At 48.1% G+C, this 21,713-nt stretch overlaps 1 protein-coding gene and 1 non-coding gene across 3 annotated transcripts in view; one reads left to right on the top strand and one right to left on the bottom strand.

Moving 5' to 3' along the window:
* GFPT2 (glutamine--fructose-6-phosphate transaminase 2) overlaps positions 1-21,713 on the top strand; it is a 143,981-nt gene that overhangs the window by 53,767 nt on the left and 68,501 nt on the right. The window lies entirely within an intron of this gene.
* Positions 3,067-3,229, bottom strand: LOC112543892 (U1 spliceosomal RNA). Its single transcript, XR_003087181.3, has one exon. It is a non-coding gene; the product is annotated as a U1 spliceosomal RNA (small nuclear RNA).

Raw genomic sequence — 21,713 nt, forward strand, 5'->3', positions numbered from 1 at the left:
GCAGGGACCCATGTCCCTACCTAGCGGAGGAGGTTGTAACCCCTAAACTCCCCCGCTCACGGGGTCCACGCCCCTGCCCTGGGCCACTTCTTCCCCAGTGTTGCGTCCACGACTACCCAGGGGACCCGGGTTAAAGCTCACCCAGGGTGTCTCCGTAGATCCTGCTCCCATAGACTCCGGTCTCCGGCCGCTTGTGCTTCTCTCCCACATCTTCCCCCCCCCCCCCGGCTCACGGAGGCCCCTTTTCAAATTCCCCTCCTGGCTCTTTATGATGACGTCCCCAATGACGTCATCCCCATATGTCCCTTCCTGGTTCTTGGGGATGACGTCCCCGATAACATCATCCCCGTGCATCCCCGGGGCCCGACGGGATGTCTCCCCCGCTCTGCCACTCTCCTGGGACTCCGCCGTTCCCTGAACGGGGTTCCCCATGGCTCTCTGTCCCTGCTCCGCAAACCCCCCACTTCTCTGCTTCTGTGTTTGAGAGGGGGTTTCAGTGCGGGGCGGAGGCGCCCTATCACAGTGCCCCATTTATATATATATATATATATATATATATATATATACACACACACCCGCAGTACCTACAGTTTTTAGACACAAATTTTCTTTCTACCATTGCAACATATTTGTTTAAACAACTTAAAGGGCAATAAAATTTTTGGGTGTAAAAATAATAAAGCGCTGTAAAACTTAAAAGATAAATTCATAAGAACATAAGAATGTCCATACTGGGTCAGACCAAACCTACATTCTTTAGCCATTACTAGAAAACAGGATCAAAGACAAGCCTGAGTAAACAAAGGTGGCTCCTTTGCATTTCCCTGACTTGTGGTAGGTGCACAGTTAGTCTGGACTTACAGAAAGTGAAAGGACTTGTAACTGGAAAAGGAAGCAATGGCGTTACTGTTCTATATCAGTGTTTCTCAACCAGTGGTACAAGTACCCGTAGGGGTACTTGAGAGAAGTCTGGGGGATACGTCAACACAACAGAAATTTGGAGAAAACTGAAGTGAAAGTTCTTTTTCACACAGCGCATAGTCAGCCTGTGGAACTCCTTGCCAGAGGAGGCGGTGAAGGCTACGTCTACATTGGCCCCTTCTAAAAGCCGGAAAAAAGCGGCGGACATTTTTATTTAAATGCCGCGGGGGATATTTAAATCCCCCGCGGATTTCCCTATTACGACCTCTGAAATTAACATGCCCCTTCCGGAAAAGGGGCCAATGTAGACGTAGCCTTATAGTTCTAGCCTTCACCGCCTCCTCTGGCAAGGAGTTCCACAGGCTGACTATGCGCTGTGTGAAAAAGAACTTTCACTTCAGTTTTCAGTTTTCTCCAAATTTCTGTTGTGTTGACGTATCCCCCAGACTTCTCTCAAGTACCCCTACGGGTACTTGTACCACTGGTTGAGAAACACTGATATAGAACAGTATCGCCATTGCTTCCTTTTCCAGTTACAAGTCCTTTCACTTTCTGTAAGTCCAGACTAACTGTGCACCTACCACAAGTCAGGGAAATGCAAAGGAGCCACCTTTGTTTACTCAGGCTTGTCTTTGATCCTGTTTTCTAGTAATGGCTAAAGAATGTAGGTTTGAGAGTGATGGGTGGGTCAGCATTTCAATTAGATTTTTTTCTGGCAGACTAGATAGTTCACATCTATTGTGATTTCCCTCTGTTCACCCTCAGGTACCTAACTGTAAACAGAAATACTCTGGAATAAGGACCCCCAGGGATGCACTCCTGTAATAAGCTAACATAGGTGTAGTAATTTAACAGTGTTCCTGGGCTGCTTCTATAAGTACTCTGGGTCCTGCCAGCAGAGATTTATTTTATGCATACCAAGGAACTAAATTGTTTCTTTGGAGCCATGTCCGGCTATGGTGAAATAATGACCCCACGGATGATGCAGGTTTTAGTCAGGGATCTGGGCTACCAGGACTGCTTACTCATACGGTGTAATGTCCAAGTCTACTTTTTGTGCTTCCGTGCCTGGGACCAAATAGAGCCAGCGTGTAAGTCAACATATTGTAGAAAATACGGCTGATTCTTAACCCTATACATATCACAGTCATGGGTGTCTGGTGGCTTAGGCAAGGGAAGACATTGCCTTCCCAAACTGCCCCCCCAAAGCCCACTGTAGGTGTTCTGGGGGTAAAGTGTTGCTGCCCCAATCGCCTGCCCTCCCCCTGCTTAGGGCGGTTCATGCCACACTGCTGCCTCCCTCCCCGCTGCTCCTAGGGGCAGGGAGGCTGGAGCCATGTGGCTGCCTCCCTCCCCCCTTCTCCTGAGGGCAGGGAGGTTCAGGCCGGCTCAGGCCACGGCCTCCACGCTGCTCCGGGAGTCTGGGGAGGCTCAGGCTGTGCTGCCGCCTCCCTCCCTGTGGTGTGGGTAGGGTTGCCAGGTGTCCGGTTTTCGCACCGTCTATCCAGTAGAAAAATTCAGAAAATACCAGACATGTGCAATGTCCGGAATTTCCTGAATTTCCGGCTGGTCGCCGGACCGAAGCCTGGCGGGGGCGGGGGAGAGACTGGGAGGCGGGGCCACGATTGGCGCTGGGAGCCTGTGGTCGCATGGAAAAGCTGGGTGGGCTGGGGACTGGGACTCCCAGCCCCACATGGCTTCTGCTCACAACTAAAGGGAGCGCCTGCCACGGGCGCGGCCTCTTGGACTCCGGCTGCAGCCAGTGGCTGCACCCTGCACCCCCCACCAGATCTGCTTCCCGCCCCCCCCCGGACCCCCTCCGTCCCAGCCAGTGCTGTGGCCCTCGACTCCCCCCCAGCTCTGCTTCCCGCCCCCCCATCCCCCCTTCCTCCCGGTTGGCACCCAGACCCCCCCCCAGCTCTGCTTCCCATCCCACCCCCCCTCCTGCCCGGTCCCTCCCCCCGCCCCGCTCAAGCGTGTCCGTTTTTTTGGCAGGGTCTACTTTGTAACCCTAGGTGGGGACATGGCCTTAACCGGGTGGGGGGGAGGGCGAGAGTGGGGCTGTAAGTGGAGCCTGAGGGCCTGCCTCGCCAGCCCCAGCTGCACCAACCACCCACGATTACAGTCATATTTTCTTGCTGGCACTGATCAAAGATTATTATTTTTAATCGCCACCACAAATCATGCAGTCGAGTTTCCCGTATTTGGGGAAAATCACAGGGGTCAGCGCACCCACAGTGCAATGGATGTGCCTCACGCTGGGAAAACAACCTTCGTAATCACGATCTCTCCCCTGCTGGGTATATATTATTAAACAGGAAGCCAAGAGGACAATGAAAACACAAAGCCTTATGAAGATATGACAGAGGAATTCACACTGTAACAATTTAAGCCTGAGATTTTGGAAGAGGTCTGGAGAAGTTAGACACCCAAGTCCTTTGGATTGAGGTCTAATGTCTGAAATTTTTTTGAAAAATCCCACCCTGAAGCAGTTAGCATTTTAGTGCAAGGGTAGGAGACGCTTCCATAGTGAAAATATAAGGACTATAATAAAATGACCTTTCCATTGACCTCGTGTGGCGTCCTGCTAGAGCGCCAACATGTGGCAAATATCAATGGGATTGGTTAGAATTCGCCCTCTGTGTGACAGATTTCCATTCACGTTGCACAGTACCAGTTTTGCAGGTCGGGCTGCAGATGTCAGCGTAATGTGATAGCTTTATATTAAGATTCCATTCTTAAAGGGTTAATAAATGATTAGCAGGTTTGACCAGCATATCACAGACATGAGGAATATGTGCCGTAGATGGATATAAGCATATCGCGAGAAGTGCTATTGTTGGGTATAAGAAACTGATTTATCTGTTGGACTCGGACAATTAATTATTTTAAAAACAAGGAGTGGTTCAGTGGCACCTTAGAGACTAACAAAAATATATAGAATTATGAGCTTTCCTGGGCAAATTTCACTTCATCATTATTCAAAGATATTAGAATCATAGAATACTAGGACTGGAAGGGACCTCGAGAGGTCATCGAGTCCAGTCCCCTGCCCTCATGGCAGGACCAAATACTGTCTAGACCATCCCTGATAGACATTTATCTAACCTACTCTTAAATATCTACAGAGATGGGGCTTCCACAACCTCCCTGGGCAATTTATTCCAGTGTTCGACTACCCTGACAGTTAGGAACTTTTTCCTAATGTCCAACCTAAACCTCCCTTGCTGCAGTTTAAGCCCATTGCTTCTTGTTCTATCCCCAGAGGCCAAGATGAACAAGTGTTCTCCCTCCTCCTTGTGACACCCTTTTAGATATCTGAAAAATAATGTATATTAATAATGTATTAACAATTTATACAATTTAGAACTGGAGCCATAGTATATAAAGTCAGACCAGAGCTGGATTATCGAATAGGCAGACTAAGCACGTGCTTTGGGCACCAGCAAAGCAAGGGCACCCAAAAAAATGAGATTTTACGGTATAGTATTGTTTTTATTTTGAATTACATATACGGGGCACCAGAATCTCTTCAGTGCTTAGGGCCTCTAAAGGTCTTAAGCCAGCCCTGAGTCAGACCAATATTTCTGTACCCCCAAGCCAGCCACAGATTTCCAGCTTTATTAGTAAATTACACTTTAGATAGATAGATGGGGTGGGTGGGGATAGATAGGTAGATAGATAGATTAGATTAGATTAGATAATATCACGAGCTCTCGTGAGTCCAACCCATTTCCTCAGATGAGCAGAGTGAAGAGAAACTGAGGAAGTGGGCTATGCCCACGAAAGCTCATGATACTACCTATATATTTTTGTTAGTCTCTAAGGGTATGTCTACACTACCACCCTAGTTCGAACTACGGGTTAATGTAGGCAACTGGAGTTGCAAATGAAGCCCGGGATTTGAATTTCCCGGGCTTCATTTGCATATTTCCGGGCGCCGCCATTTTAAAATTAGGCTTCCTATTCTGAACTACCGGTGTTCCTCCTTACACGAGGAGTAACGGTAGTTCGGAATAGGAAGCCTAATCCGAACTACCTAGTTCGTGCCGCGTGTAGCCGCGGGCACGGAGTCCGAACTAGCGGACATTTAAAAATGGCGGTGCCCGGAAATATGCAAATGAAGCCCGGGAAATTCAAATCCCAGGCTTCATTTGCAACTCCGGTTGCCTACATTAACCACCCTAGTTCGAACTAGGGTGGTAGTGTAGACATACCGTAAGGGTGCATCTACACAGCAGGGCTTACCTCAAAATAAGATATGCAAATTGAACGACATTAATTGCATAGCTTATTTTGAAATAAATTGGGAGTCTCTACACAGCACTTATTTTGAAATCGAGCACTCTTCCTCCGACTTCCCTTACTCCTCGTACAATGAGGGTTGCAGGAGTTGGAGTAAGAAGTCCTCCAGCTTGACAGTATTTCAGCATTATTTCGAAATAACTAATAACTGCCTGCTGTGTAGACGCGGACTAAGTTATTTAGAAATAACGGTAGTTATTTCAAAATACTGTTGCTGTATAGACGTATCCTAAGGTGCCACAGGGCTAGTCGTTGTTTTTAAAGTTACAGACTAACATGGCTGCCCCTCTGAAACTTTTGGTACTGTGAGCGGGGCAGTATGGGGCCTCCTTCTGCACACTGTAGTGTCCTCGTCTTGCACTGGCCACACACTGGGAGCTATCATGCTACTCTGCAGTTACCCAGAACTTTCTCAGAACCTGAGAAAGCTCCATGGGGCCAAAGCTTTAGTAAAGGTCCCTCTTCCTCCCCATCACTCTCTGGAGTTGGTAGTAATCTCTGCTTGTGGCCTGACCCTTGGGACTGAGCAATTGCATTGATGTTTGTGTGTCAGCCACTGCAGGAAACACTGCATCTGGAACCAATTGGGCCGGCATTATGTGGTCGTCCTATGCTGAGCTGCGGAATGAAAGTGATTCAGAATGCAGCGGGATGTTTTTTCTATGCTTATTTAAAAAAATACTCCGTTTTGCTCAGAGCCTTCCCTTTAAAGGGCCACAGTAGCACTTTAAAGAGCTAGGTCTGTCAATTTCTGCCTGCCTGTCAGAAGTACTGAGTACACTTCACTCCTCTGATCCGTGGCTGGTTCAATAACAAGCAATTCTGCTACCTTTGATGGTTTTCTCTTATGTGCACCCGGAGGCTGACAGCCGTGTGAGACTACTGTGGAGCTTGCAGAAAAGTCTCTAGGTCTTACTGGTCCCAAAGCTCGGTGCGATGCTCGTCTACAGGACAAACATTGAGGAACTATTTCTTATAATGAAGCTTGATTTAGATTTCAAAAGCATGTACTCTACCTAGTAACTTGTCAGCCTGACACCACCAAGCTAATACACAAAGTCTCCAGACTCAAAGTCTCTGCTGAAGACCCATTAATATGAGGCTGACCACAAGCATGTTTGACAATGCCCTTCTTTAAGCCAACTGATTAATGATTTAATTAGACTGTCATTGGGGAATGAAATGTTGATGCTTATTGTGCAAATCTCTACCTGTTCTCAGCCAGGAAGTGATTTCAGTTGAATTGACCATTGTCTCTGGTGAGAGTCATTAGGGGAGATACACATCACTGTCTGTTCCAGACCCCTTGTGGGCTAACCACAGCAACCTGAATATTACCCTAGGGCATTTGATGCATAAACACACACACATGCCTAAAGCATAAAGTTAATTAAGTATTTGAGTGACACCACTCTTAATCCTAGAATCATAGAATACTAGGACTGGAAGGGACCTCGAGAGGTCATCGAGTCCAGTCCCCTGCCCAAAAACTGTCTAGACCATCCCTGATAGACATTTATCTAACCTACTCTTAAATATCTCCAGAGATGGGGATTCCACAACCTCCCTGGGCAATTTATTCCAGTGTTTAACTACCCTGACAGGAAGTTTTTCCTAATGTCCAACCTAAACCTCCCTTGCTGCAGTTTAAGCCCATTGCTTCTTGTTCTATCCTCAGAGGCCAAGAAGAACAAGTTTTCTCCCTCCTCCTTATAACACCCTTTTAGATACCTGAAAACCGCTATCATGTCCCCTCTCAATCTTCTCTTTTCTGAACCAAACAAACCCAATTCTTTCAACCTTCCTTCATAGGTCATGTTCTCGAGACCTTTAATCATTCTTGTTGCTCTTCTCTGGACCCTCTCCAATTTCTCCACATCTTTCTTGAAATGCGGTGCCCAGAACTGGACACAATACTCCAACTGAGGCCTAACCAGCGCAGAGTAGAGCGGAAGAATGACTTCTCGTGTCTTGCTCACAACACACCTGTTAATGCATCCCAGAATCATGTTTGCTTTTTTTGCAACAGCATCAAACTGCTGACTCATATTCAGCTTGTGGTCCACTATAACCCCTAGATCCCTTTCTGCCGCATTCCCTCCTAGACAGTAGCTTCCCATTCTGTATGTGTGAAACTGATTGTTCCTTCCTAAGTGGAGCACTTTGCATTTGTCTTTATTAAACTTCATCCTGTTTACCTCAGACCATTTCTCCAATTTGTCCAGATCATTTTGAATTATGACCCTATCCTGCAGATTAGTCGCAACCCCTCCCAGCTTGGTATCATCTGCAAACTTAATAAGCGTACTTTCTATGCCAATATCTAAATCGTTGAAGAAGATATTGAACAGAGCCAGTCCCAAAACAGACCCCTGCGGAACCCCACTTATTATGCCTTTCCAACAGGTTTGTGAACCATAAATAACTACTACTCTTTGATACATTATTCACACACGCATACCCATGCCCTTTTCACATGGAGCATGGCAAATTCTGACTGGAAATACACCTTCCTGTTTTCTGCTACTTGAGCCCATGAGAGGTAAAGTTAGGATAAGGTGGCACCATGGCTCAGCTGGCTAAAGTGCCTGCCTAGTAAACAGGAGGTCCTAGGTTCAATTCCCAGGAAGTGGGAGGCAAAATTGTTCTCCTTGGCCCTTGATGATAGGACAAGAAGCACGGGGCTTAAATTGCAGCAAGGGGAGGTTTAGGTTGGACATTAGGAAAATCTTTGTAACTGCCAGAATGGTTAAATAGTGGAATAAATTGCCTGGGGAGATTGTGGAATCTCCACCACTGGAGATGCTTAAACACAAGATAGACAGATGCCTTTCAGGGACTGTCTAGACCAGGCCTGGGCAAAATATGGCCTGTGGGTGGGATCAGGCCCACCAAGCCACTGGATGCAGACTGCGGAGGCAATGGGGAACCCCAAGCAGCATCCCCTGCTGGCCCAACAGCTCTGCATGCTGCTCAGAAATGTAGTGGCAGGGCTCTTTCTCTTTCAGTCTGCAGGGGTAGGGGAAAGATTCAGATGCTGCCCCCACCCCCCAGCACAATCCCATTGGCCATTTCTGGACAGACACTGGCCAATGGGAGCTGCCTTTTTGAATAACAGGCAGCCACAAAACACAACCTTCCTGCTCGCTCACTCAAGCACATGGCCGAGCAGGCAGAAACATTTTAAGCTCTGCAAGCCTTTAGCTCTGCAGGCAGGGGCAGGCAGGCTGGTAAGTCTCCTGGTGAGAACCTGCCTCTGGCACTTCAGCCCTTCCCTCCTCCAACCCTCTGCCCCACAATTCTGCCCCGCTACTCCATATGCACCCATACCCGCTCCCAGATCTGGCACCCCAATCTCCTGCCCTAGATCACAATCTCCTCCTACCCTAGGTCACAGCTCAAAACCTGCACCCCAGTTCCCTGCTCTAGGTCACATCTGCCTCCATCACCCAAACTCCCTCCCAGACCCCAGTCTCCCTCCTGCACCCTAATCCTTTTCTCCAAGTTCCTGTCTGTACCCAGCTTCCATTCCAGACCCCACATCTCCTTCATTAATACCATGGAAGAGTGTGGCCCTTGATCATTTTCCAAAATCTTGGGAGTGGCTCTCCCATCAAAAATTATTGCCCACCCCTGGTCTCGATGGTGTTTGGTTGTGAGGGCAGGGGACTGGACTGGATGAGCTCTTGAGGTCCCTTCCAGTTTTATGATAATAATCAATAAAAAGGCTCAGGCCCTGGGTCTCATTGCTGCAGAGAGATCAGGTGACCAGTGGGAGTCCTAAAGCAGCTACCTGCCTGTCCTGGATCGCAGACTGCACTGCACCCCGGAAGCTGCCGGCGACAAGTTCCAAGGTGCGGGGTGGGGGAGGAGAGTACACAGGGCTCTGTGCACTGGCACTGGCCCTGCCCTGAGCACTAGCTCCGCACTCCCATTGGCTGGGAACCTGTTGCTGGCTGCTTCTGGGGTATATGGTCTGCAGTGCCAGGAGAGGCAGGAAGCCTCTTTTAGCACCCCCGCTGCACAGCTGACCAGGAAATGCTCAAGGTAAGTCCCTCCTGCCCCAACCCTGACACCTCCAAAGCCAGAGCACCCTCCTACGCCCCAAAGCTCTCATCCTCCACCCTAGAGTCCACACTCTAGTCAAATTAGGTTGGGTTGTGGGCATCAACTATTGTCTTCAACTGGGTCATGAGAAAAAAGTTGGAAAACCCCGGCCCTAGGGTGCTTGAGATGGAAAACTCATCTGAGCAAGCAAAAAGTTTCTCATGGTAGATAGTGAAAATCTGCCTTGATTTAGAACCCAATGCTATTTCTATTAACTTGTCACTGGTTTCATGGTAGGTTCCTGTTCGGAGAGACAAGAAAGGGAAAGCAATTCTGAGCTGAGATCTAACTCTGCCTTGTTATTCTGTGGCTCTGAGGTATGCCCCCCCTAAGATTTTTATGGGTAAAATGTGCTGACAGCTGCCAAGATTAAACACTATAAATATCACAAGGAGCTGAACAGCAGCCTGATCCAATTTTCAGAATGACTGCCTTCCAAGAGGACAAGTTTTAGGAAAATAATGGCCCACAGTAAATAGTGATCCAATGTTTCTGCACTATCAAAAACCCCAATTCTTCAATAAGATCAGGGCCAAACTCAGGAATATATATAGCTCTGATAAATGTAGATGCTTAAATGATAGGTCAGGTATTGAGTGAGGCAGATTATGTAGTTGCCACATTACTCTACCAGCCTTCCTTTTTCAGAAGGCAAACAAACTCATATGGTCTTCAAAGGGTGCATGTGTGTGTGTGTAGGGGTCCTTCATATATAGGGCATCTTGACAACTGACGTATCAGATCTGCCATTCAGCAATATGTCTGCTATCAGCTTTAGAAATATGCCACAGTTGCAAGCCGTGGAAAAAACACAGATGTTAAATCCAGAGGATGTGTAGGAAGTTATAAAATCTACAGACCCAAACAAACATTAACCACCATTATGTCTCAATACCCCACCCAAAAAAAAAAAACACTCTGAACTTGCTCTATGGGGAAATGATGCAGAGAGTAATCTCTAAATCAGGAACACACCCTTGCAAATCCAGTCCTCCAGATGACATCAGAACTGAAAAAAATAAGAAGAGGGGAGGAAAAAACCCTCAAACTTGCATGATCAGATTACAAGAGATTTAGAATCCATCGCAATATTATATCAATTACTGTTAGTTGAAATTCTAGCATGACATTCAGGTAAAATGCTCTGTGACAGTTCTCACGTCCTCAACAGGATCTTACTTTAGGCCTATACCAATGTGTTAAATAAATACAACAGATCACACTAAGAATTTACATTACCTGTTCTCAGTGCAAAAGATCTCTTCGCACTATTGTCAGGTATATGTGATCATTCAAAATCGTAGAACCCCTACACTTCTGTAGGAAATACAGTCTCTTTTTAGAGTATTATACTATTTCTCAGTCTTGAAAGTTTAAAAAGTTGCCAACTATTTGTACGTTTGACTCCTCCGCATTCTCCTCAAATCCCTGACTATTCTTGATAAACACTTATTCCAGGAGAGTTCTGTAAGGAACACCCATTTGTTTACTGGAATGAGTGTTCTGTCTAGCGTTGTGTCTACGCAGATCTGGGGGGAGTTTCTTGGATTACTCTCTAATGAACTGTTTTGTCAGCTACCATGACACACATTGGTTTCTAAAGGAAATGAATGCAGCTGTAGCTGGGTCTCCCAGGCAGCAAGATTCCCGGATGGTTAGGTCCTGGGGTTAGTTGGGGCCCAGGGAGTAGGACTTCCGGCCACTTAGCAAAGTCTGCTCCTTCAGTTTGGGTCGTGGCCCCAAGAGTCCAATTTCCCCCTCCACGGGAGGGAGGGGAGGTTCCCTCTGGTTCTCCCCCTTTGCATCTGGAGGTTGGGGGGAGGAGGGAGGGTTGGAGGCTTGCGTGCTCCTGTGGGCGACTCGGCCAGCAGCTCTGGCTCAGGTCTTGTGGACGGCAGAACCAGCTCCTGCCTCTTTGCTGGTCAGCCCTGAACCCTCCTTTCATTCTCCCTCCAGGCCTGGCATTGGCTGCAGGTGAAACGGGGCGGGGCTAATTGGGCAAAAAGGCCTTGTTTAGCTCCTGCACTGCCAGGCCCTCTTCTCACTTCCTCACATAAGCCTTCTGCCACATGACAGATGGAAGGGAGCAAAACTGCCCCAAACCACCTAGGTATTATGGTCTGTAATTGGCCAACTTTGTAAAAAAGACCTTATGGGCATGTGCGTATGTGACATGCATCTGAGAAAGGGGGGTTTTGCCCGCAAAAGCTGATGCCCAAATAACCCTGGTAGTGCCATAGGACTCCTCATTGTTTTTCGGAGACAGACGAACACGACAACCCCTCTGAGACTTGTATAACAACGTAAAGGAGCAAATGCTTCTTCCCTCTGGACCTTGGTGCACAAAGGAGCACAACAAAGAGTGTAAAGGGGTCTCTCAGCTCGCCGAAGAGAGGAAATGATGGCTCCATGCCACAGTCCCCACCACCTGGGAATACCATGTAGTCAAGGCTCTGCAAATACTGGATAGTGAGAAAGGAAAAAAATACTGGATAGTGAGACTGAGAAAAAGGAACTGGGGATGGAGCTGGCTCCAAAAGGTGGGTTTCAAAGCAGAACTCTGCGGAGCAGTTAATGCTGCTCTTTGCATTTTGTAACCACCACCAGAGGGGTGAGTAAGCTGGTGCACCCTGGTGTGGCACACACAGGTACAAGAGTAGCTGGCTGGGGCCAGGGCTCTGTACGTTGCCACTTACTGGCGGTACATGGGTACATGGTTAGCCCACCCCTCCCGTTCTGGCCCCCATCCTCCACAGCTGGAGCCCAGGTCACTCTCCACCTCCCACCCCTCCGCTGTCCTCGGGCCCAGTGCCGGCCAACAGGGGATGGGGAGGCATGGATCTGTCCTGTTGAGCCCAAGCCAGCACCCACAGCCCCTGGGTAGCCACCGCGCACCCAGGCTCCAGCTCCGAAGCGTGGGTGGCCAAGAAGTGCCATTGCTGCCCCAGGCTTAGTGATCTGGTGGCTGGGCAGCACAGTTCCTTATGGAAATATGGACAGATGGCTAAAGACAGGGAGTACTAAGGAGAACACATCAAGTATCAGGGATGAGTAGGGTAGGAGTATGTGGGCAGCTGGTAGGTCTGGAAGGAGGCACTCAACAGGAAAACTTTGGGGACCTTTCTTCTAGTAGCTGTTACCTTCTCCCTGGGTAGGTGCTTGTCAGAGATCATGCTGCCTATTCACTTTCTTTTTGCCAAACTAAGTAGATTGAGCTTCAGTTTCTCATCGCAAGAGAGGGTTTCTAGTCTTCCAGGTATTCACGTGGAACTTCTCTGAATGCTCTTCAATTTTTCCTTTAAAGCTAACACCCGCCCTAGACACAGTACGGCAGTTCATGATCCCACAAACGCCTGATAATCAGATAATACCACTCCCCAGTTTCTACTTGATATTCCCGTTGTGCATGAAAGAATCCCATCAGCCCTTTGGGTCACAGCATTGTCCTGGAAACTCACACGCTGTCTACTGTGATCCCCAAGTCCTTCTCAGGCTCCCTGCTTTCCATCCTGTAAGAGTATTCTACCCTATTTCCTGAGGTCTGACCTTGCATTTAGCTATCAGAAAATACATGGTGTTCAAGTGAGTCCACTTACCCTCCAAGCTAGATTTAACCTATTCTGATTTACCTCACCCACCACTGGGTCATCTGCAAACTTCATCAGCAGTCACTTTGTATTCTCCTCCAAATGATTAAAGAAAATGGGCAAAGAACCCGGCTCCTCTGGAGCTGCATTAGAAAAACCCTGCCTAGCTGATTCCTCATTAACAATTTTCATCTGAGGAATCCAATGCTTTTGGTTCCATTGATTAATAAATTAGCAATCACTTGTAAATTATTTTAAATCTCTAATTAACTCCTATTAAGTAATTTTTATTCAGTACATCTGTGCTTAGAAAAAAATCTGCTAGGGAATAAGCAGTTTGCTTAATACACAGTAGCTACGTCTAGACTGGCATGATTTTCCGGAAATGCTTTTAACAGAAAAGTTTTCCGTTAAAAGCATTTTCGGAAAAGAGCTTCTAGATTGGTACGGACGCTTTTCCGCAAAAGCACTTTTTGCGGAAAAGCATCCATGGCCAATCTAGATGCGCTTTTGCGCAAAAAAGCCCCGATCGCCATTTTCGCGATTGGAGCTTTTTTGGCAAAACAAATCTCAGCTGTCTACACTGGTCCTTTTGCGCAAAAGGGACTTTTGCCCGAATGGGAGCAGCATAGTATTTCTGCAAAATGCACTGATTTCTTACAGTAGGAAGTCAGTGCTTTTGCGGAAATTCAAGCGGCCAGTGTAGACAGTTGGCAAGTTTTTCCGGAAAAGCGGCTGATTTTCCGGAAAAACTGGCCAGTCTAGACACAGCCAGTGAGTCTGGTGTGAAATGCTCCCCTGTAACCAGCATCTCTCGGCCAAAGCATCTTCATTTGTCCGTTTGCAGTGTGGCAGTGTCCAGCACCCCCTTCAGTTGTTCTGGTGTCACAATGGTTATATGTGGCCAGTTCTAGTTCTGTAGCCTGGTGAGAGCCTAGTCTGTTCCCCTTCCAGGGTTAACAGAAGAGTCCTAGAAGTCCCAGAGGCTAATGACTTGTGAGTCTAGTCATCAGTCTTCACTGGGGCCCAAGAACCTTGGCCTCTTCTTCTGATGCCTATACTTTCCCTGCAGAGTAGAATCATAGAACATTAGAACTGGAAGGGACCTCGACAGGTCATCGAGTCCAGTCCCCTACCCTCACGGCAGGACCCAGTACCATCTAGACCAAGCCTCCCTCCCCTTTGGGTTCCAGGCCAGGTATCTGTTCAGGCAACTAACGACTGTTCCTTCAGTCCCTCCAACATTTTCTCTACTCTGCTTGTACCTTTGCCAATCTTGTCAACATCTTTCCTCAAGTCTCTGGATTCTACTATCCCTACCTGGGATCTATGGTTCCTCACCACTTCTTCTTTCCCAGCTGCTGTGATACCCCCTGAAAGCTTCCCTTTTCCCCTCTCATAGCAGCATGGCTCTGACAAGTAACTCTATGATTTGCTTGACTCTAGTCATTCTTTCCCTCCTCGAAGCAGGAGTTCCCCCTCTCTCTGGAGCCGCGGTTGCGACTTAAGTCAGCTGCAAGGCTTTTGACAACTCCCTTCAGCTGAACGCCCTTTCAAGTTAGCCTCCCATGCAGGCATAGGTGTTGGAAGTCGGTGGGGAGGAGCAGAAGATGCTGCCACACCCCCTGGCTTGAAGTGGTTTCTATCATATGGGTTTACAGTTTGATTCAATGACTCCCAGCAGCACCCCCACTATACAAATTGTTCCAGCACCCCTGCATGCAGGAGTTCAGCAGGTGAGCCTTCTCCCACTAATGTCTGCCTGGGATGAAGGAGGAGACAGCTTCTACATTGGTTCCCTTTTCCTAACTCCTTTCCAGTTGGCTGGTATGAGGGGACCTAGCCCCACCCTCCCTGGAAGATTTGAAGCTGTTAAAGGTACCGTGTCAAGATTCCACCCCAAGCAACATTCATTTCCAGGACTCTTGCATCTCCCTGAATATTTGTTGGATATTCCAAATCCTTAAAGGGCCATACCAGGTGGTGGGGGTGGATTGACCTTTAATTGGAGCTTCCCTTGTTGGCTGACACCCCACCACAACCACTAAGACAAGTTAGATCCTCTTTTTTAGTATTACTTCTTCCATTTCACTTTTAAGCATTGAAGGCACTTTGGGGAATAAACTGTCATTTTGTTCTGTTTGTCCAGCACCTAGCACACAGGGCTCTTGGTTAATAATAATAATCTGGACTCTGAAATGGTGGAAGAGAAGCTTGAAAAACCATGCAAAAGTTTGAGAGTATGGAGGAGAGAGACGAGATGATAGCCCCTAAGTGAAAAAGGAAGAAACCCTGCAGAATATCCTCTGAGTTACTTATAATATAAGCAGTGCTAAAAAAACGATCAGGGCTGAGAGCCTTGCAACAGAAAAAGAAGAGCTTGTGAAAAGTCAGGGAAGTGTTCTCCAATTCCCCAAGGCAGTGAAAACAGAAACAAAATATTCTGAAAGTCCTGCCTCAGGAGCCAAATTCTGATCCAACACAGATGTAGCTGTGTACTGTAGACGGGAGAGAGAATATTTCGGTATCATTTCTTTTCTTATCATTCCTAATATGTTTATGGCCTGGGCACTCTATTTCTACTCATTCAACATAAACATATGTAGCGATTGTGCAAAGATTGGCATCTTTTGATAGCAGCACTAGGACCATTCCACCCAAGCATTAAAGGCAGAACATAGTAAACCACACACTACCGAGTTTTCTGAGCCATGTTATTGCATAATGAAGAAAACTGATGTACTTTAAGTTTATTGCTTTCAGCCCCACAAAGGGAATCTGTGTTTATTTAGCATGTTTAAAAACCAAAGACTCTCCAATTTTTAATCCAGTTACAGAAATGTCAGTTGAAAAACTGACTCAGGTGCTCGGACGCAAACAGCCACGCTTGTGGCGTGGAGGGAAAACGAAAGGATTTTTGCTGCCATTGAGGTTGATGCCAAAGTTCATTAACTTCAGCGGGAGTAGGAAATTGGCCGTCCACAACAAACACACGCCCTGCCACAATGGACTAAGTGCTGGGGTTATCCGCGGAATCTGGAGGAAGGATTCTCACTGCTATGGCATGCACTGATTCCCTCCATTGTCAGTAGCCCATGTGGCTCTCATACAAGTACTCCCTGCAGGGGAGAATACCATTTGTGTACGCAAAGGTGCACTGGCTCCAACCCTGGCTGCTCCCTTAAAAAACAAACTTTTCACTGAGCCATAATTGTTGCAATGTAAACATCTGCATGTGCAAAGTCCAAGCATGTCCAATGGTCACCTTTGAACAAAATTGCTAGTTTTGAATCGTAACTCTACCAGATGATCTCACTATTTGCAGAGTTTCTCTGAGGGTATGTCTATCCTACTGGCCAGATCTATGGGCAGTGATTGATCCAGCAGGGATCGATTTATCAAGTCTAGTGTAGACTTGATAAAACACCCACTGATAACTCTTGCAGCGACTCCACAAGAATGAGAAGTGCAAGGGGAATCAATAGGGGTACGTCTAGACTACAGGATTTTGTCGACAGAAGTTTTGTCGACAGATACTGTCGACAAAGCTTCTGTCGACAAAGAGCGTCTAGACTACATTCAGTTCTGTCGACAAAGCAAGCTGCTTTGTCAACAAAACTCTGTAGTCTAGACACAACCCTACATGCAACAACACCTTCTGTTGACAGAACTCTGTCGACAGAAGGCGTTATGCCTCGTAAAATGAGGTTTACCAGCGTCGACAAAACTGCTGAGTGTAGACGCAGGTATAGAGAACTCAGCTGTAGTGTAGATGCAGGTATAGTTTTGTCGACAAAACTCTGTAGTCTAGACACACCCTAGGAGAGCATCCCCAGTCATGGTAGTACAGAAACGGTGGTAAGTAGATTTAAGTATTTTGACTTCAGCTATGTTATTTACCCATAGTGAATCTCCACCCATAGTGTAGACCAACCCTAAGTTATTCCCAATATGCACTAGGAAATACTGCAAATACTAAGGAGCTTCAGGGGGTAGCCGAGTTAGTCTGTTACAGAAAAAAACAACAAATGGTCTGATAGCACTTTATAGACTAATGAAACGTAGCTGGTATCATGAGCTTTTGTGGGCACAGCCCACTTCTTCAGATGACTAGAGTTATGCTCGAAATAAATAGGAGCAGGGAAGGAGAGGGGGAAGAAAAAGAAAAAAAGGAAGGGGGTGTGAGACAGAGCATCATTAAGTATCTGGAAAATGGGTACTTAAACCTAAGCAGATAAAAATCAAAATCAATAGATAGATTGCTAAGACAGGAAGGATACCATTCAGAGAGCTGTTAGCACCTTCAGTGGTTATTAAGTGTCCTAGCCAGCCCATATCATGACTGAGTCCATTAGCATGTGAATTGAATTTGTGGATGAACTGTGATTCCAGTCCTTCCCTATGTATCTCGTACTCATAACTCCGGTCATCTGAAGAAGTGGGCTGTGCCCGCGAAAGCTCAAGATACCATCTACATGTTTTGTTAATGTATAAAATGCTACCAGACTATTTGTTGGTTTTTTTCTGCAAATACTAAGGTCACCTTTGCTATTTATTGAAGACCAAATTGACAAAGGTTGAATGTCATGAGCAGAAGAGCTTTCCAGGTGTGATTATCTCTCTAGGTCTCAAACTTCTCTGTACCACAACCCCCTTCTGAAAACAAAAATGGGGTTCCCATTGTGACTGGGGGTATTATTGGGGAAGGCCTGGCATCCACAGCAGGGGTCCAGGCCCTCTTTACTCACCAGCAGTGGCGGGGGGAAACAGAGCGATGTGGCTCTGCTCTCCGATAGCTGACCGTTTCCCACCAGCGAGTCTGAGAAGTGGTCCCTCCCATCTCTTGAGTGATGCGGCTGACAGCCAAAGAGCAGAGCTGCATCTCTCTACTTCCTGCCATGGCCGCTGGTGAATGCGGAGGGGCCAGACCCTCCCTCTAATCCCCAGGCCAGGTAATGCAGGGAAAAGGTTTGGGGGAAGAGGCGGGGCCTCCCTTGGTTGCCATGGGGAAGAGTAACGTGTGGAGGCAGTTACATGGCCAGTGCCTCCCCCATGTCCTTGGTAACCAGTTGCACTTGTTGGTACTGACAGTGGCTAACAGCACAGTGTGACGAAAGCAGGAAATGGAGGTTTTGAGAGTGAACAGGACACACCCATTTTCAGCTGGAAAAGCTGTCCGGCAGTGAAAAAATCATCCCACAGGCAGCCTGACAAAGACACACACCCTTTGCCAGCTGTTGCCACATGGACTGCGTAAGCTGCTCCCATGTGACAGAGCATTGGTGCCATTTGGCAGGGAAGATCCTTAAGACTATCCAATTTCTCAGTTGTATAATGAATTGTGTAGCGCTGAAGAGAGAGAAGATTAATGAAGCACCCTCTGTCCCACCCAGCACGGAAATCTCACATTGCTCTAAGCTGGGTTATTCCTCTGAAACCATCTCTGGAAGTGCCACGGCAGCTTCATGTATATCAAATAACAATGTCGTCTTACCTGGTCCTCGCTGCCTCGGTGTGACCTCACAGTAGCACATTAGCCACTGGGCCAGTGGGGCCCATGCCCAGGAGCCCAGGGAACCTGGGAAAAAATTCACTGCCATGCCAGGAAGCAGAAGCATGGGCAGTGAGTAAAGTGCTTAGCACCCCCAATCCACCTCTCCCCCCTTAGTTCCTGTCCCTTTCCCCATCCTCCCTTTCCATGCCCCCTGGAGCCCATCTGCACCCACATTGTGGCTGTTGGCCACTGGCCCCCCCCCCGACATGGTTGCTGGCCCCCATCCCAGAGTACCAGAAGGATGGGCAGCATGGCCACAGCCTCCTTATCCCTCCTGGCCTTGGAGCATGGGGTTGTTGGGCAGTGTGGCTCTGGAGTGGCCCCATGACCCCAAGACCAGAGAAGCTCTGTCCCCGTGCCACAGTCCCAGAGCACAGCAGAGAGGGGGAGAAAGGTGCTAAAGGGGTTGCAGTGCTGCAATGGGGGATGGGGTGGAACAGGGACAGGCCCCATAGAAGGGGCAGAAAGAGGTGGGGCTGTGGGTGGGGCTGCAGATGGAAGGGGTAGGAAGGGAACCCGACTTGCTCTGGCCCAGGGCCTCAGGAAACTGTTGTCTGCCTCTCTCTCACTTGGAAACCAGGGGTGTTTTGGTCATTTTATTTTACATTATTGAGGATGTGATCAGTGATGGGTATGAATGGTTCTTTACAGATGGCCTTCCGTACAAACAGTTGCTGTGTGTGCTCTCTGTGGGTATGTCTACACGACCACCCTAGTTCGAACTAGGGTGGTTAATGTAGTCATACGAACTTACAAATGAAGCCCGGGATTTGAATTTCCCGGGCTTCATTTGCATGTTGCCGGGCGCCGCCATGTTTAAATGTCCGCTAGTGCGGACTCCGTGCCCGCGGCTACACGCGGCACAAACTAAATAGTTCGGACTAGGCTTCCTATTCCGAACTATCAGTACGCCTCGTTCCACGAGGAAGCCTAGTCCGAACTATCTAGTTCGTGCTGCGTGTAGCCGCAGGCACGGAGTCCGCATTAGCGGACATTTAAAAATGGCGGCGCCCGGCAACATGCAAATGAAGCCTGGGAAATTCAAATCCCGGGCTTCATTTGCAAGTTCGTATGACTACATTAACCACCCTAGTTCGAACTAGGGTGGTCGTGTAGACATACCCTGTGAAAGCCAGTTAGGAACTCCTGGACTGAAGATTGTATTCATCTGAACATATGGATTTGTTGAAAGCAGACTTCTAGCAGGAGCTCAGCTGTTTGAATGAAGCTTTAATTGCAAATGTTTCTCAGGCTCAGGTTGGATTTTCGGGAACAGGTGGGAAGAGAGGAGGGAGAGAGGCCTACACTACAAACTAGCTAATAGGAGAGTTGTGTATCTGAGTCATGTTGCTTATATCGGCTCCTTGGAGATGGGTGCATGGCCTAGGGAAACAGGAGATGATGCCTTGTCTACACATACACTCCTAGGTTTGGAAGAGACCTCAGAAGATCACTGAGTCCAACCCTCTGCTAAAAGCAGGTCCAATCTCAACTAAATCATTCCAGCCAGGGCTTTGTCAAACCATGACTTAAAATCCTCCAGGGATGGAGATTCCACCACCTCACTAGGTAACCCAGTCCAATGCTTCCCCATCTTCCTAGTGAAATAATTTTTTCTAATCTCCCGCCTAATATCCCACTGCAACTTGAGACCATTGCTCCTCGTTCTAGCCAGCCCTAATCAGTCTCTGTCTACAAGCCAACAGAACTGGAGTAGATGCTGGTGTTGAAAGCAAAGCTAAGAGTACAGAAAATTGCAACAAGGAAAGAGTAAAAGTTAATTCTGTGCCTTTCCTTCTTGTGACACAGTGACTAGGTCATGTCTTGTGCCTCCAAGACACAACCTCATGACTGACTAGTCTGGGAGGAGTACTTTAACCCTGAACTATGATTTCCAGTGTGAAGCATGCAAAGCTCAAATCCATGTATGTGTTGCTAAGATACGTTATTGATTCCAGTAGATTAAAATATTTATTTATTTAAAATATTTTTATCCCGCTTCTCTATTTAAAATATATTCGAGGCGGCTCGCAAAATTTTTAAAACAGAATAAAATAAATATATATATAGAAAATAAAATACAGGACCCGAAAGAGGGGGAACATAAAACCTGCTAAAACAGGGTATATAGCATATAAAGTGGGACAACACACAGTGGAACTTCACTTAAGTTATCCAAATTGGGGGTAAAAAAATCAACAAACACTTGAAGAAATCCTTAAATTGTCTAACCCCATGGCCATCCCTACCAGTACACAAAACATGCAGCTGTGTAGGGTACCATGAAATTTGGGGCACCTTAGTACCCTGTGCAGCTCTATGGTGTACTCAGGCCCACGAACTGGGAATGGGGGGCAAAGGGGCAATTGCCCTGGGGCCTGGCAATTCAAAGGGACCTGAGACTCCTGGCTGTCGCCTCCACCCTTGAAATAGTTGTTGGAGTGCCCAACCAGGCGCTCTGCACAGCTCTGGGGGCGGGGGAGGGGAGGTGCTAGGGTCTGGGCGGTACTGAGGGCTGGTTTCTCAGCCCTACTCTTTCTGCCTAAGGCCCTGTCCCACCCCATACCTTGTCCCGGGGCCTGCGATGGCTGTTGGCTGAGGTATGCAGCATTGCAGGCTCCAGTGGCTACCCCCGTCCCCGTCCCCAGGCTGTGCCCCCAAAGAGGGTGTGCGGGGCCTTGAACACTCCCCCTCCTCCCTTGCCCTGACCCCACTCCACCCGTTCTCCTAAGCCCCCAACCTTGCTCCATCCCACCTGCCTCTGCTCCACCCCCATTGCATTCCTTCTCTCAATCCCCCTCCTATCAGCAACACAGCCCAGGTGATTAGTGGAGGGGCCTGGTGCTGGCAGCAGGGTCATGCCTGCCTCCACCCCTGCATTCCCTGATGGCAACAGAAAGTGGCTTGCCCCATCCTGCCCCACTCTACTTCCCACCCGTGAGTGCAGGCGCATGACAGTCTCCTTCTGCCTCCCTTCCCGGCTGCCTGCTCCTGCCCCCTGCAGCTCCTGCCCTGTTCCCCCTCCCCACCCCCGCCGCAGCTCCTGCCCCTATGGCCTTTGTGCACAGCCCTGCCTCTGCGGAGGGGCCAGTCTCTCCCGGGGCGGGGGAGGAGGCTGGGAAGACCACCAGAACTGCTAGGGATCACCCTGTCTAGCCCCCAGCGTGACCTTTATCACCAGGGACCAAACATCTATCACTGGCAATGAGAATTACTCAGACACATGGAGTGGAATCGAC

The sequence above is a fragment of the Pelodiscus sinensis genome, chromosome 16 (genome assembly GCF_052426305.1).
Source record: "Pelodiscus sinensis isolate ZL-2025 chromosome 16, ASM5242630v1, whole genome shotgun sequence".
Taxonomy (NCBI): Eukaryota; Metazoa; Chordata; order Testudines; family Trionychidae; genus Pelodiscus; species Pelodiscus sinensis.